Raw genomic sequence first — 11,745 nt, 5'->3', positions numbered from 1 at the left:
CCCTCGATCGGAAATGGGGTGGCTGCAGCGCAGCGACGAGACAGAAATGAGTTCCAATTGGCCTTGAATAGATTCGGGTGCAAAAAGGGAAAAAATCTTTAAAATACAACGTTGTTTGTTTGTTTGTTTATTAGGATTTTAACGTCATGGTTTAGACTTTGGTTACATTCATGACAGGAACGGTAGTTACTCATTACACAAGATTCATCAGTTCACAAAGGTTATATGGAACACAGTCATGGACAATTTAGTGTCTCCAATTCACCTCAGTTGCACGTCTTTGAACTGTGGGAGGAAACCGGAGCACCCGGAGGAAACCCACACGGACACGGGGGGAACAAGCAAACTCCACACAGAAAGGACCCAGCTCGCCCCACCTGGGGATCGATCCCAGGACCTTCTTGCTGTGAGGCGACAGTGCTACCCACTTAGTCACCGTGCCGCCAAAATACAACATTAATAAAGTAACATCTCTGAGAATACTACTGATCAGCAAATAGGAGATTGCACAAGATGATCCAGATGTGCCACATCACTTCTAAAACCGTTTTTGTATCCTTAAGACGTAAGAAATTTTTTTATATATTTTTTTTTGAATAAATGAACACTTTCTCACTACCCTCTTGGCGATGCAGTTCCCAAGGCAAACACTACGTGTGTTCAGGGTTTTTGTTGACGTTTCTCTGTTCACTCCTGATCACCGCTCCCTGCTATGATTTGTTCTTTTTTATTGTCTACACCTGTTTCCTTTTGTCCTTTTGTAATCTATGTCTGTATTAGTCCTAATTCTGTTTCATTCCTCCTGTATCTTGTACTGTTAGATGTTTGATGTTTGTTTCTGTTTGTGGTTCCATGATTATTCTCCAAATTCTCAGTTTTTCATACTTTTTATGTATTTAATAGGGGCACAATATGGGCAGGTGGACACCCTCATATTTTCAGACCCTGATTTCTCACTTTCTCACCAATGATCAAGTGTAAAATTTTAAAACATCAGCTATGTTTGGTCAGAGACAAAAACCATCTCTGCAGACCCCCGTCAGACAATTCCAGTCACGTAAAACCCTTTCACTGGCCTGGATCAAATTGGTATGTTTAAAACTCTGCTGCTAGAGTCTTCTCTTATTCTCAAAAGCCAGCTCATTTAATCTCTCCAACTCCTTGTCCGCCACACTGGTTAATTAATTTTATTTTAATAACCACTTCATCAGTGCTTTGGTGGCTTCAGGGCTCTAGGCGGAATCAGACCCTGGACATGACGGCAATCCATTTGCAGGGAATTACACGCATACCCACTCGTGCACAGCCAGAGGTAATTTACTGCAGTCAGTCAACTTGTTGCTTGTTTGGAGATTCGGAAGGAAATCAGATTAGTCAACCATGTGAAAACACTGCAGGGGATGATGACATGTCAACACGGTTTAAACCCAGGTGTCCAGGTGCTGACCACACTACCTGCTGTGCCAAAGTCATGTAGATTTTTACTTAGCTGGCTTTAGGATTACATTTTCCGCCCTAGCAGAACCGTGTCTGCTGCAGGCTCTGCCAATTATGCCCGCTAGATGGCACCCAGCCGACCGGTTGTAAAGCCGAGTTTCAAACCGAGGAGTTCAGAATCTCGGCGCTGGTGTGCTAGTGGAATATCCCGCTGCCTCACATTAATCTTATTAATTTCTCAATTTCTCAGAACCTCGAGCTGTAACACAAGTTTAAAAGTGAAACAGTGAGGAAAATCCAGATAAACACAGATACATGTGGAGCTTTCAGAGTGGATTTGATGGTTATTCCACACAAATGCAGATTGGTCTCATATTCCAGTAAGTACACAGTTTAAGTTAGGATCCAGCCTGAACCTGCGGCTCATTTGCAGTCTGCGACCTGGTCATTTTCCATGACACGCCAGCCATTTTGTTTTGGCCGTCCAAGCTAAAGAGAGTCAGCACCCTGATCATATGATGTTATTTCCTGTACATCCCTGTATACGCATTATCCTACGGCTTACGCAAAACAACCATCTGCGGTTGGTCTTTTTGCATTTTAATCAAATAATCCTGCTTGTTTACATGCCTTATATACTAGCAGTGGTCTGTAGCTGCATGTCAGTGTAAAAGCTTTTACTCTCTGGAGGAGGGTATGAGTGGAGTAACAAAAAAATATCTTCTTCTTTCTACTAACGTCTGACAGTCTGGACTCTCATTTGTTACTGGTGTATTATGTGCTTTTCTATTCTATTTTATTCCTTATATATACAAGATTGTAAATGTTTATTTGATTCATGTTCTTGTGTAGATTGTAAGTATGTTGTACCATAACGTGTCTTATTATTATTATTTATTAATAATCTTTATTAATATTATTACTTTTTATTAATAACCTTTATTAATATTATTATTCCGTATATATGAAAGATTGTAAATGTTTGACTCATGTTCTTGTAAATATTTAAGGTATGTGTAACGATATAGGGCTAGACTTGACAAGAGGGGTCAACACACACACACACACACACACACACACACAGATGTTTTACAATGAGTTTAATGAAGACATGACAGGATTACTCAAGACAAGCTGGAACAAGACAAGACACACTAACATGAACTAAGCTAAATGCTAATGCTAAATGCTACCACTAATCTAAACATACATGAATAATGCTAAAGCTACGCCAATGCTAATTGCTAAACACATGAAACCTTAACCCTGAGCTAAGCTAACACTAACAACATGGGACAAGACACAATCACGAAACAAACATGAACAAAACTAAACAAGGCATGAATAAGACAAACAGACATTACCAAACAGACAGGAGCTAACTAACAGAAACTAACTAACGGAAGCTAACAGGAGCAAACAAACAAACTAAACAAAAGTAAGATAACTGCTAGGGCAAACAGGCAAAGGCAAACAGGCAATGGCAAACAGGCAAAGGCAAAGAGGCAAACAGGTAAAGAGGCAAACAGGCAAACAGGCAAAGGCAAACAGGCAAACAGGCAAACAGGCAAAGGCAAACAGGCAAACGGGCAAAGGCAAACAGGCAAAGACAAACAGGCAAACAGGAAAAGACAAACAGGCAAAGGCAAACAGGCGGCAAACATGCAAAGGCAAACAGGCAAAGGCAAACAGGCAAAGAGGAAAAGACAAACATGCAAAGGCAAACATGCAAAGGCAAACATGCAAAGGCAAACAAGCAAACATGCAAAGACAAACATGCAAAGGCAAACAGGAAAATACAAACAGGAAAAGGCAAACAGGAAAAGACAAACAGGCAAACAGGAAAAGACAAACAGGAAAAGACAAACAGGAAAAGACAAACAGGCAAACAGGAAAAGACAAACAGGAAAAGGCAAACAGGAAAAGACAAACAGGCAAACAGGAAAAGACAAACAGGAAAAGGCAAACAGGAAAATACAAACAGGAAAAGGCAAACAGGAAAAGACAAACAGGCAAACAGGAAAAGACAAACAGGAAAAGACAAACAGGAAAAGACAAACAGGCAAACATGCAAAGGCAAACAGGAAAAGGCAAACAGGCAAACAGGAAAAGACAAACAGGAAAAGACAAACAGGAAAAGACAAACAGGCAAACAGGAAAAGACAAACAGGAAAAGACAAACAGGAAAAGACAAACAGGCAAACAGGAAAAGACAAACAGGAAAAGACAAACAGGAAAAGACAAACAGGAAAAGACAAACAGGCAAACAGGATAAGGCAAACAGGCAAACATGCAAAGGCAAACAAGCAAACATGCAAAGACAAACATGCAAAGGCAAACAGGCAAAGAGGAAAAGACAAACAGGAAAAGACAAACAGGAAAAGACAAACAGGCAAAGAGGAAAAGACAAACAGGAAAAGACAAACAGGCAAAGAGGAAAAGACAAACAGGAAAAGACAAACAGGCAAAGAGGAAAAGACAAACAGGAAAAGACAAACAGGCAAAGAGGAAAAGACAAACAGGAAAAGACAAACAGGCAAAGAGGAAAAGACAAACAGGAAAAGACAAACAGGCAAAGAGGAAAAGACAAACAGGAAAAGACAAACAGGCAAAGAGGAAAAGACAAACAGGCAAAGAGGAAAAGACAAACAGGCAAAGAGGAAAAGACAAACAGGAAAAGACAAACAGGAAAAGACAAACAGGAAAAGGCAAACAGGAAAAGACAAACAGGCAAACAGGAAAAGACAAACAGGAAAAGACAAACAGGCAAACAGGAAAAGACAAACAGGAAAAGACAAACAGGCAAAGACAAACAGGAAAAGACAAACAGGAAAAGACAAACAGGAAAAGGCAAACAGGCAAACAGGCAAACTGACATACTCAGAGTCCAATTTAAATCAAAATAGTCCCAGCAAAGTATGATCCCCAGCTGCCTTCTTAAATCCCATGAGTAATTAGCTGGAGACCAGTCATAGAAAGGGCTTCTGGCTTGAGTGAAACATGTGCTCCTGGATAGAGGGGTGTGGCAGGGACACCTGATTTCCAGCTTCCAGGAGCACATAGAGGCTGGAATCGTGACAGTATGTTGTATCATAATGTGTCTCTTCTTCTTCTTCTTCTTCGTCCTCTTCTTCTTATTATTAATAATAATAATTATGTAGCACTTAGATGCTCACATTTTTTAAACACAGAACAGTGCAGACATGCAGACATGCAGACATGAAACAAAACATAGCAACATAGGTAAAGCATGACTGGACTTAATAAATGGAGGACTGGGGTTCATAGAGTTTGTCATATATAGTTTGCACAAATATGGGCGTATATTTTATATATGAAAATGTTATACATGTACATGTATTACGTTTGTGTATAGGAACAAGTATACTCTGTGCTGTGTTGTTGGGAGGGATGGGTGTGTAATAAAAAGGCTGCACAGTCGCAGGGGTGTCAGTAATTGTATCGTGTAGATTTTTTAAGAACAGTTTGATAAAGATGTGTCTCGTTGAAGTTATTTATTTATTTTGTTTAAATTAAGGGTTATTTCTAAGACTGGGCTACGTTTGTCAAGATTGCCAATATTTACTGAAGCTGAGAGAACAAAAATTTAATTTGAACTGTAAATCACTGCAGGGGGTATGTTCATTTTTGTTGCCCATCTGTTTTCACTTAAATGATTAGAGTAAAAAAACTGAAAGGTCACGTTCATCACCATGAAATCCATCTGCAGTTTTATACTAGGCTCATTGGGCTGGACTCATTTCCATGGTTATACACCAATATTTGCACCAATAGCGAGTTCTGAGAAGCCACGCGCTCGTACTGAAGCTGTTTCTGTGAAGCTGAAGAGGCAAAGACGTGTTTCAAATACTCAAAAACTATTAAACAGAATCAGTAGAAATTATGAAGTGAGTCATTTGATAAATGGATATTTTATTCTGCTGGAACTTCAATTATAGACAAACTGTAAAATCTCGGCTCAAGATCATGACCAGTGTTAATTTTGACAGCAAATTTTGATTTAGTCATAGTCTTTTGACTAAAATGTCATTTAGTTTTAGTCATAATTTAGTCATCTTAATTGTTTTAGTTTTAGTCTAGTTTTAGTCGACTAATTATTATAAGAATATAGTCGACTAAATCTACAGTCGATTCAGTCGACTAAAATATAAAGGGTGTAAAATGTAATGCTTCGTCATCAGTTCCCTTGAATTATTTAAGTCATTATATACACTTACACAAAATGAAACATTTTTAAACAGTTATGGAGTATTATTAATGTTTGAATGTGCAACACAAAAACAGATTTAACTTATTTCAAACAACATCTTTATTTACATGACCTTGCTTATTGAGCATAACAATAACAAAATATTAATGAGCAGTGGGCCTGCTCTGCCTGAAAAATATATGCATTGTTTATAACAAATTGCATATTACATTCTTTATAAAACTGGGTACCATAAAAGCAGCAGTGCCATTATACTGCCAGCGGTGCCAGATGTTGTTTCAGATTTGTTGTGTTTTTACCCGAGATCGTCGCCCCACATGGTTTACACATCGTCTTGTTTTTCATGACGTCAAATGAGAAATGTGTCCAGATATCGGCTCTCCTCTTTTTCCATGTTGACATTGTGGAGTTAATCTAGTTCCATGAGTAACGACAGTTCACAGGCTAGTCTGGTCTTCCCGGGTTTAGATCAAATTTGTGCAAGTGTGGTCTTGCCGCGGTACTGCAAAAGAGATTAGTACTAATTGGATGGCTCTCCACATACGCTAAAGTAGTTCTGATTGGATCTCTTCCTAACTTGTCCCTACCTTCCACAAAACTAAATCAGTTCTGATTGGATGTCATCCCTGCCAAACATTTTCGTCTCGTTTTTATTCGTTGACGAAAGTGTCAATTCATTTTGTCATAGTTTTTATCCATTTATGTAGTTTTTATTTAGTCATCGTCTCGTTTTTGTCATGAAAAAAAGGTTCGTTGACGAAAACTATGACGAAAATCATTCGTCAACGAAATTAACACTGATCATGACTCAGCATTTCTAATGTTATTATGTTTACAATAATAAGTTTAACTTGTCTTTTTATGTGTATGAATAGTTAAAAGTGTACAAACGTTATATCTACCTTTATTAAAATATCCGTAGAATATAAGGAGTAGAATATAGTGACAATACTTTCCTCTTCTCCTATCATGCATTAACAACAGATGGCTGCTAAAATGACAAACGCACACATTTTGGATCTGTCCCACACCACATACACTCACTCACTTACTCACTCACTTTCTAGGGTTAGGGTTGGAGCCTATTCCAGCTTTTCAATGGGTGTAAGGCACACAGTAACACCCTGGACAGGGCGCCAGTCCATCGCAGGGCAGACACACACACACACACACACACACACACACACACACACACATTCACCTGTAGGACAACTCAGCGTCTCCAATTAACCTGACTGCATGTTTTTGGACTGTGGGAGGAAACCGGAGCTCCCAGAGGAAACCCACGCATACACGGGGAGAACATGCAACATGTGCATTCTCCACAGAGAAAGGACGAAGACCGCCCCGCCTGGGGATCGAACCCAGGACCTTCTTGCTGTGAGGCAACAGTGCTACCTACTTAGCCACCATGCCGCCCTATTATTAATACTACTACTGTTATTATTAATTGTTATTATTATTATTAATTATATTTATTATTATTCACTATTATAGTTTGTTATTATTATTATTGTTATTATGGTTTAACATTATTACTATTATTACTGTAATAATAATAATAATAATAGTAGTAGTATTCTTAGTATTATTATTAACATTAAAATCATTACTTTTTATCATTATTAATGATTTTACCAAATATAATATTTATTTTAATTATTGTTATTATTATTAATACTACTCTTATTATTAGTTATTCTTATTATTAATTATATTTATTATTAGTATCATTATTTATTATTATTATAATTATAGTTTGTTATTATTATTGTTATTATGGTTTAACATTATTACTATTATTACTATTATTTCTATAATATAATATTAGTTATTATTATTATGATTATTATATTAGTAGTAGTAGTAGTATTGTTGATGTTGTTGTTATGGGTAATCAATCGTGAGATTCTTTGCCACTGTTCAGTAATAAATGTTGATTCTAAACATCAGTAATGACGGACTGTGACTCACCACTGACTGATTTTACTCGTTTTTTAGTCCTCTTTCCTCGGGGAATATTCCTCCTGATGTGAGAAGGATTCATTCATTCAGATCTGACGGCGGGGTTCACATGGTGGGCCGTGTGGGAGTGGGGCGGGGTAGGCAGCTAAAAAAAGTGTCAAGGAGAGAGAGAGAGAGAGAGAGAGCGAGAGAGAGAGAGAGAGAGAGAGAGCGAGAGAGAGAGAGAGAGAGAGAGAGAGAGAGAGAGAGAGAGAGAGAAGCTTTTAGTCAGAATGAAAGGCTTCCTTCTCTTATTAAACTCTGCTCTATTTATTAAAGTAATTGATGTTAGTGACACAGTGGATCGAGCAGTTTGAAGCTATCTGTGCAATTACATCCCAGACGCGGCAATTAACGCTAATAGGCTTTGACAGTAAGATTAATAGAGGTGAATGATGAAGTGGCATGGTGGCACAGCGGGTACTGTGAGCACCGCACAGCTGTAGAGACACAGAATCGATTCAGCTTCTCTGAACTGAAATATTAAAACTGCACCCAACAATATTCAGAGTACACACAGATAGTTCAGTGTAAAGTTATTGCTTCATTTTTGACCCTTTCATTTGTTCATTCATTTATTTACATTTACATTTTCGAGTGCTCAGTAAAGTGGTGATGAAGGTTTTTAATCGTTTATTTAAGATAGCAAGAGACTCAGATGTTCGGACAGACAGAGGAAGTTCGTTCCACCACTTGGGTGCCATAACGGAGAAGAGCCTTGATGCTCGTCTTCCTCGAGTCCTGAAAGCACTTCTGAAAAGGCTCACTACCGTTCCAAGTTTTCTCCATTTGTGCATTATTGCTCTCACTGTGGTTTACTGGATTCCCAGAGCGTCAGTAATAGCTTTGTCACATTTTCCACACTGTCAGATTTTAATGACTCTGTTATGTATCTGTACTTGAATCATGTTACATCATGTGTGGCCTTTTCAGAACTTCTTTTCATGTGATGTTTAGATTCAACACGTCTATATAGAGAGAAAACAGAGGGATTTTACTCCACTACTGACCCCAGGCATATGTGGCAATGTCTGGAACAGATTACAGATTATAGGTCTAGGCCCAACAACACCATAAGCGCCTCAAACAGCCTTCCAGACGACCTCAATGCATTCTACACCCGCTTTGAGACGTCGATCCCCACTAGCCCCACAGAGAATATACACACACCTCCATTACGCAACCCTCCTCCCCTCCACCAGTTGTCTTACCAGCCCAGGTACACAAAGCCTTGGAGAGGATCAACCCCCGCAAAGCTGCAGGACCTGACAACATTCCTGGGCGGGCCCTCAGAGCATGTGCTAACGAGCTGGCTGATGTTTTTACTTCTATCTTCAACCTTTCCCTCAGACAATGCACAGTTCCCACCTGTTACAAGACCACCACCATCGTCCCTCTCCCCAAGAAGAATCCCCCATCCTGTCTGAATGACTACAGGCCAGTAGCACTCACTCCAATCATTATGAAGTGCTTCGAGAGAGTGGTGCTGGCCCACATTCAGAGCAATATACCAGGCACTACAGACCCCCTACAATATGCATACAGGGCCAACAGGTCTACCTCGGATGCCATCGCCGCAACCCTTCATGTCTCTCTCTCACACCTGGAATATAAATACTCCTACGTCAGGATACTCTTTATTGACTACAGCTCCGCCTTTAACACGGTTATACCTCACAAACTTACACATAAACTGTCATCTCTTGGACTACATCCCACCATCTGTGACTGGCTTTTAAACTTCCTGACTGGTAGGCCTCAGTCTGTTAGGATTGGAAACAGGACATCAGCCAGCATAATCACCAATATTGGTACCCCGCAGGGCTGTGTCCTCAGCCCTATCCTCTACACCCTGTTTACCCACGACTGTGTTGCCTCCCACCCCGACAACATCATCCTGAAGTTTGCTGACGACACTGCTGTGATAGGTCGTATCACTGGAGGAGAGGAGGCAGCCTACAGGAGTGAGGTGAACAGTCTGGTTACCTGGTGTGTGGACAATAACCTTACACTCAACATAGACAAGACCAAGGAGATGATAGTGGACATGAGGAGGGAGAGGAGACCTCATCAGCCACTGTTTATCCAGGACCTTGAGGTGGAGAGGGTGAACAGTTTTAAATACCTAGGGGTCCACATCAGTGATGACCTCACTTGGACACTAAACACCACACAGGTGTTAAAGAGGGCTCAGCAGCGGTTGTATTTGGCATGTCACCCAAAATACTCAGCAACTTCTACCGCTGCATCATTGAGTCCATCCTGACCAATTGCATCACCGTGTGGTACGGCAGTTCTACTGTGAAGGATCGCAAACGCCTGGAGAGAGTGATAAAGACTGCTACGAAAATCACCAGGACGGTACAACCCTCTCTCCAGAGCATCTACCATCACAGAGTCCACAGGAGAGCTGCGTCCATCATCAAAGACTCCACCCACCCCCAACATGGACTATTCACACTTCTACCCTCAGGCCGGAGATACAGAAGTGTGAAATGCAGGACAACAAGACTAAAGATCTCTTTCTTTCCCACAGCTATCAGACTCTTAAACAGCTGAGCTGATTATTCATAGACACTATCACACTTGCACACAATACTTGCACTATACCACATATGACTGTTTACAGGTCTACATACAGCTGCACATGTATGTTTACACTACTGTCTTTACATTTTGCACATGTAACTATATTGTCTGATTGCAATATATCTGCTCTCTTCTTGCACAATGTACATAACTTATACTCAGCGTGTGTTTTTTTTTTATTTATTTTTTTTATTTTTTATTTTACTATATCTAACTTTTATTTCTTAATTTTATTTTATTTTATTATTATCTTTGTACTTTGTTACATCATGTGTGGACAGCAAAATAAGAATTTCATTGTACAGGGAAACACGTTTCCTACTGTACATATGACAATAAAGCTTTGAAATCTTGAAATCTTGACAGTAATCATGTCCGGGTGTGGCTAGTAAAACTGAACACAGTTGTCAAATGAGTTTGATTAACTGCTTAATTTAGGAGCTGAAGAGGAAGTTGCATTTTTACATAGGGTAGGGAGTCATTATTTAAAAAACATTTTGTGTTGGGTTGTATGTGTTTAATTAAATTAAATATACTCATACAAGGTAGATTTGTTACAGGAACACTGGCATATTGATACATAGAAAGTACTTAATTGTATAGGGCTGTAGGGCGTTGTGTAACATAATATTGTGTGCTGAGTCATTGTCCTTATAGGCTGGCACAACATGTGGTGGCGGAGGATTTAATTATTTATTATATTAGGATTTTAACATCATGTTTTACACTTTGGTTACATTCATGACAGGAACGGTAGTTACTGGTACACAAGATTCATTAGTTCAAGTCTTACAGTCATGGACAATTTTGTATCTCCAGTTCACCTCTCTGGACTGTGGGAGGAAACCGGAACTCCCGTAGGAAACCCACGTAGACATGGGGAGAACATGCAAGCTCCACACAGAAAGGACCCGGACCGCCCCATCGAACCCAGGACCTGTGGTGAAGGAGTCCTATAGCTGCAGGTTTGAACTGCTCCTGAATGGCTCCTTTGTTTGATTCGGCTGTCATGCAGAGGCAGAGAAGCATGGTCGATTGGCCATGATGTGCAGGGGGTTTAACCAACAATTGGACGATTCCCACTGACCTTCCTGCCTTTTTAATAAGCTTGTTAAGTCTGCTGGTGTCACTAGCATTACTGCACCATATACACCAACTAGGAATAACATTATGACCACCTTCCTAATATTGTCTTGGTCCACCTTTTGCTGCCAAAACAGCCCTGCAACTGAGATGCACTGTGTATTCTGACACCTTTCAGCAGTTTGAGCTACAGTAGCTCATCTGTTGGATCAGACTACACGCCTTTGCTCCCCACGTGCATCAATGAGCCTGTCACCGGTTCACCACTGTTCCTTCCTTGGACCACTTTTGATAGATACTGATCACTGCAGACCGGGAACACCCCACAAGAGCTGCAGTTTTGGAGATGCTCTGACCCAGTCGTCTAGCCATTACAATTTGGTCCTCGTCAAACTTGCTCA

Source organism: Trichomycterus rosablanca, chromosome 15 (assembly GCF_030014385.1).
Source record: "Trichomycterus rosablanca isolate fTriRos1 chromosome 15, fTriRos1.hap1, whole genome shotgun sequence".
Classification (NCBI taxonomy): domain Eukaryota; kingdom Metazoa; phylum Chordata; class Actinopteri; order Siluriformes; family Trichomycteridae; genus Trichomycterus; species Trichomycterus rosablanca.
Note: the sequence above shows the minus strand (reverse complement) of the source record.